Below are 6541 nucleotides of genomic sequence, written 5' to 3'. Positions count from 1 at the left end.
GACAAGCTTGAAGAATATATAAACGTGCTTCTCCTTTTGGAACATATAGGCATCCTTCGAAATAGAATAGGTTGTTCTTGAATTCAAATTTAGAGGGATCATGAGATTTAAAAGAATTATTCTTGATATCATAAACAAGAGGGTCTGAAGACATACTTAAGTAGATTTTCTTAAGAAAAGTTAAATCAACAGTCAATGTTGATTTTATTGCTCAAAGATGAAATTGCTCTAGCTTCAAGAGAACCATTCTTTGTTACTCAAAAGCTGCATCTCTTTCTTTTGGTACAAGATAAGAATGTCTAGACAAGACATCAAACAAACCTTATTGTTTTTCTGGCCGATAAGTGATGATGAACTCGAATCTTGATAAAGACATGCTTCAACGAGCTTGATGATGATTTAATATGCGTGCTGACATAAAATACTCGAGGTTCTTGTGATCCATATACACGGTGACTAGATTGAAAGCGTCTTCTAGATAATGACGCCATTCTTGAAAAGAATCCATGATTGCAAGAAGTTTTTTGTCGTGGATTTCATAATTGATTTCTGCTACTGAGAATTTTTTTGAATGAAAGGCTACTGGATGAAGATTGTCATCTGTTGCCATTTATAATAAAACCGCACCTAGAGCAAAGTCTAATGCATCTATTTCCATAAAGAATGCTTTGGAAAAATCAACACGATACAAGATTGGTACAAAAACAAACGCTGTCTTCAAAGATTCAAAAACAACTTCCGCTTCTTGATTCCATTGGAGTTTGTCTTTACAAGTCAAACATATAAGTGGAACTACAACTCGAGAGAAGTCCTTGATGAAGATCCGATAGTAGTTGGCAAATCCCAAAAAACATTAGACATCTCTTACCATTTTTGGGATCTTCCAATCTATAATAGTTTGAACTTTCTTAGGATCCATCATAAGTCCATTATTTGAAATGATGTAACCTAAGAAATCGACTTGAGTAGTGTGGAATACACACTTTTTTATCTTGGCATAGAATCTTGCATCTCTTAATTTTTGTAACACACGACGAACATGAAGTTCATGTTCTTCTAAATTCTTAGAATAGATCAAGTTGTCGTCTAAATAACAAATCACAAAATCGTCCAAAAACTCTCAAAAAATATCATTCATTAGATGTTGAAAAGCTGTTGGTGCATTTATAAGTCCAAAAGGCATGACGTTGTATTCAAAATGTCCATACCAAGTTCAAAACGCAGTCTTCCATTCATCTCTTTCTTTGATGCATACTAGATTGTATGCTCCTCAGAGATCTATTTTTGTATAGATCTTAGCTTGATTCAGGTGATCAAGAAGTCCAGATATTAAAGGTAGTGGATACCTGTTCTTGATAGTAATCTTGTTGAGTCCTTGATAATCAATACACATCCGCAATGATCCATCTTTTTTCTTCACAAATAGATTCGGAGCTCCTGTCGAAGATTTAGAATGGCATATGAAATTCTTGGCTAGATTTTCTTCAATATACTCCTTGAGTTTAATCAACTCATTTTGTGATAATTTGTAGATTGGTCCGAATGTTGGTTGTGCTCCTTCTTGAAGATCAATTGAGTAATCATAGGGATGATGTTCCGGGAGTGTATCCACATTCTTTTTTTCGAATACATCTTGAAATTCTTGATATTGGCTTGGAATGCCACTTGAAGTCTTTCCACCAGTAGAAACAAGTGTGGCATAAATAATATATGGTGATTCTTTTATAGCAACATGCAAGAAAGCTTTTGCACCTATAAATACGGGTTTAATTGAACTGGACTTATGACTCTCTACTTGATTAACTATATTGTTAGTTATACTTTTAGAGAAAGTAAGAGTTCGGAAAATCCAATCTATTTGAGGGTTGTATTTTTCTAACCATGATAAACCTAAACTGACTAGATTAGAGGGAGATCTAATGATATTAAATACTACAAAGCTATTATGACCATTGATTATTACTTATATAGGAAGGGTTTCGTGAGTAATATCCCCAGAAGAGAATGGACGACCATCTATGACTTCTACATGAACAGGTTTAGTTTTCTTTACTAAAGATATGCTATGTCTTTTAGTAAATTCTTAATCTAAGAAACACGCCGAGGCTCTTGAATCTAACAAGACAGAGGCTTTGTAATATTTAGGTCCTAAAATAACATTTAATGTAAAATAAGGAGAGGGCTCTGAGGAGAGATTAGGACCTTTACTAGATGTTGTGCAAGGTTCCAGTCGCACGGTTCTTATTGTAGCTAGACAAACTCATTTTTCGACATATTATCTTCTTTCACAGCCATACTCCTCATTTTGTGATTACGTTGTTTCTTTGGACAATGTTGAGCAATGTGCTTTGGTTCTCCACAATATAAACATAATCCTTCTTGACGATGAGGAGTCTTTTCTTGCTCAATAAGAGGTTTGAAACGTACTGTATCAATTTGCATATCCTCTACTTCCAAATGTATATGTTGAAGAGGTGTTGGTGTTGCCATTGAATTATAGTAACGTTGAGGTCGGTTCTCAGATCGAAATTCAAAAAGGTGATTGTCGCACTTCACAGCAAAGTCAATTGCTTGACTCAATGTGTGAAGATTAGGTAAGTTGAGCATTAATTTTTTTACCTCATATTGTAATCCATAGAGAAATTGGCTAATAAGTGCAGCATCATCCCACTTGATATGAGTTGCAAGTTGTCAAAATTGTGAAGCGTACAACGTTACTGATCGATTATCTTATCGTAAAATATGGATCTTATTGGTTGCAATACGAATTGCATCATGTTCTCCATACATGGATCAAAACTCTACTAGAAAAGCTTCTAGATTATCTAATATTGGATCTTGTCATTCAAGAAAAGATGAAAATCACCATAGTGTTGAACCTGAAAGAATCGTACCAATGAATCTAACTTGTGATCCCAGAATTAGATAGTTTTGGAGTTGAAGTTCAATCACAAGTTGCACTTGATTGATAAATCCTCGAAACTTGGATCTGGTGCCATCAAACTTCTCGGGTAGGACAATTCTTGGTTCTGTAACATTTAAAGGGTGTTCCACCATAGGAAAAAGGATATGATTTGGTGTAGATGTTGAAGCAGCTCTAACCATTTCTATATCTTCACTTCCTGCCAATCTTGTTGCTCCTTGTGGTGGTAAATTGAGTTGATGCATCACAAGCATTAACTCTCTCAATTGCTCTTGTATTTGTGCCATTGCATTCTTTATTTCAACAAGTTCTGCCCTGATAACACTTAAAAAAGAGAAGATGTCTAATATCGCTCAAGACAAATAGAAGAGAGGACTTGAGAATAAAGAAAATACTAAGGATAATATCAGTTTAGAAGAGGGTAATCCACAACTTCTAATATGCTTATATCTTATGAAGAAAAAGAGGTAACCCACTCTTAATCAAGATTAGACAAAGCTTTGATATTGTAGGTGTACTCTTGTCAATCTGTCAAGGACAAGAACTCGATAAAAAAGAAATTCAAACAAGTGAGCCTTCTTTCAAAGAAAGGTAACAAAATATAAATAAACAAGTATGTATATTGAAAAAACTGGAATAGCTATTGCCAAAAGAGAAGAAAACTAGAGACCCTTGAAACTAGACTAGAAGCAAGAAAGGAGTTGACAAGAGTGAAGAGGGCTTCATTCTTGTCTCTATATATACTATCTATTTAGGGGCTACGTGGCAACATTCTATAGGACCCCCAATATGTATTGACTTTGTAGGACACATGCCTTGACTTACAAGGCAAGTTTTTCTATATGTGGGCCACATAATTAACTTGATCTTCAAACTAACAACATGTGTGGCACATGGCCAGTTGTTGACTACGTTTCTAATCCAAAAAGTTAATTAAAGACACCTATGAAGTCAAAGTAGCGTCTATGAAGCTTCTAAAAAGCTTCCATATTAAATACTATAGAATTAACTTACTTTTACTTACTTTTACTTACTTCCACCTATTTGTATATGTAATTACTAGCTTACATGAGTATGTCCATGACAATTTCTCTCTTAGAGGCAATAAGTTACTAAATTAATTCATTTTAATATTTAGTATAAAAAATACACTTATGTGGCTTAAAATCACATATTTTGTGAATTAATAGTAGAATTTTTAGGAAAAATAAAAAATAGATTGTTAATAGTGGATATATAATCTAAGGTAGAATTTGTTAAGCCAAATTTCTATGTTGGAGATGTTTTTTGTATGTAATATTAGATGATGGCTCAACTTGAGTAGCCTTCATTGTTAAAAAGAAAAATAAAAAATATATTTTATTAATATATATATATATATATATATGTTATTAAAAAAAGATTAAAGGAATAAAAAAAAAGAATAGAAAAGAGAAGAAAAGAAGGAAGAATGAGAAAGAAGAAAAAGAAAGAGGAGAAGAGAAAGAAGCAGGACAAAAGAAGAAAAGAAGGACAAAGGAAAAGAAAAGAAAGAGGAGAAGAGAAAGAAGCAGGACAAAAGAAGAAAAGAAGGACAAAGGAAAAGAAAAGAAAGAAAAAGATAATAATAATAATAATAGAATAAAAATAGAATGTTGATTAAGAAGGCTGCCCCTGAATGGCGGCAATCTCCTCGTCGATAGGGGTTTGGATCACCTTTGATTCTTTTTTCTCTTTTTTTGTATTTGGCAGAGTGCGGCTCCGAGGGTGTGGACATTTTTTTTGTTTTTTCTTCTGGTTTTTTTTCACTAGTGTGTGGCTGCGGCGCTGCGGAAGAAGGATCAGAGTTGCTATCAGATCTATTTTTTTCTATTTTGGTACTCCCCTATGCGGTTGCTGGTTTCGGTGACAGTGGCGCAGCCAAGATCGAGGGGGCTGATGTGATTTGTCGCGGTGTGTTGTGGCAGAACCTTCTTTTGTGATCAGCGCACGACGTCAAGGTTTGGCGTCATTTGGCAAAAGAGTGTTGGCGCAGGAAGGAGCGTTGTTTTTTGCTAGCAGTGCTCCAAGTAATCGACTAGGCGTTGTGTTCTTAGTTCTTCTCTTAGGGTGAAGGAAAAGCGTGCGGTGTATAGAGCTTGGAGGGTAGAAGCAGTTGGCTAGTTAACGTGGAAGCTTGGACTGCAACGGATTTTTGTTCTCTGTGTGTCTGATTTTTTTATAAGGCGCCCGGGGCTCCAACTCTGAGAGAGTTTTCTTCCGGTGTGTTGTTTCCTACAGCGATGGTGTCGCAGGCTCATGATCTCGCACTTGCTCTAAAGGTTCTACAAGTGGAGTGATCTATTTTTTCTATCATTATTCCCTTTGTTGGCTGGTTTCCATTCCTGAGATTCAAGCTGGTGGACTCTTGCAGTGCTGTGTAAGGCGGACATGTGTTGTGGCTGTAAAGAGCGGTGGATTCTAGGAGGATCTTGGTGTTATCATCGCTTTCGACGTCTTGAAGTGTGTGGCGCAACATTGGCTAGTGACGGTTGGCGATTGGACAACGTTGAAATTGTTGTTACCTAAGTGCGGCATCGTGGAGTAGCAGTCTGAAGCGTTGCTCGCTCTGAACATCGAGAAAGCTGTCCCGATTTATTTGCGATTGATCGTTCTGGAGTAATGTAGGTTGTGTCATGGTACTGGGAAGTGAAAGATTGACCTTCAAGCAAGACTTTGACCAGCAGGATACTTTTCGTGTTTAGTACCAAGCCGCGAGTGGTGGTGACTCGAAGAGTGGTGTTAGTGTCGTTGGTAGTGGCTCGTCTGCATTGCTCATGTTTTTGAAATACAGTGCGTGTACGCACTATGGCCTGAACATGAAGATCGTCCCAAAAATCTGGATCTTCTTGTAGTTCAAAAGAAGATATATTTTCAAGTCCACCTTTCATTGAGTGTGGGTTCTGCTGCTCTCGTTGGGAAACCTTGTGAATGAAGGCAATAGTGTGTAGCACCCCAGGCTTCTTTGGTTGAAGGATATTCTTGATAGGAGTGGTTCTGGACGGACTGCTGGAAGTACTGGAATCAGATTCACATGCAGAATCATAGTCGACTTGTTGGATGCAACTGTGTATCTCGAATATAGGTTGCTGCTTGAACATGATGGAATGCTGAGCTCTGGACATTGTTGACGGTGAAGTGTTTAGCACCACATTTGATTATTACGATACAATCGCTTGGGCAGAGAAATTTTCTTACATCCTTCAGTGGTCGTGAGTGGTGGAGGGTCTGTGCTCAACAGTGTGTAAGGTGGTTTACATTTGGACGAGAGGCGGAGTTAGAGGCATTGAGTCATCTCAAATATTGCGACTCTTGCGATGTGTATGTTCCAGTGGTAAATTAGACATCATTACATATCGGGCGTCGGTTGTAGAAGTGGCAGGACGGCATATTTCACAACCAAGGACGAGGAGCGCATGTGGAGGCAAGGGTCCTTCCTCAGACCGGTTGTTACCAAGCAGAAGGGTGAGGTGAATTCAAGTTGACAAAGGATTTTAGGTTAATAAAAAGTTAATTTTAGGTTAAATTGAATTAGGATTTTTGGGATGAACCAATCTGGATGGAATTTCAATCAAAGATGAAAATATATTAGATGAAGTT

At 36.9% G+C, this 6541-nt stretch overlaps 1 long non-coding RNA gene across 1 annotated transcript; it reads left to right on the top strand.

The window, feature by feature from the left end:
• The first annotated feature begins 4766 nt into the window (after nucleotides 1-4766).
• LOC112279683 (uncharacterized) lies at nucleotides 4767-6138 on the top strand. The gene is made up of 2 exons (XR_016502368.1): nucleotides 4767-4902; nucleotides 5316-6138. It is a non-coding gene; the product is annotated as an uncharacterized LOC112279683 (long non-coding RNA).
• The last annotated feature ends 403 nt before the right edge of the window (nucleotides 6139-6541 follow it).

This window comes from Physcomitrium patens, chromosome 3 (genome assembly GCF_059467195.1).
Source record: "Physcomitrium patens ecotype Gransden chromosome 3, ASM5946719v1, whole genome shotgun sequence".
Taxonomy (NCBI): Eukaryota; Viridiplantae; Streptophyta; class Bryopsida; order Funariales; family Funariaceae; genus Physcomitrium; species Physcomitrium patens.
Note: the sequence above shows the minus strand (reverse complement) of the source record. Positions and strands in the feature narration are given on the sequence as shown.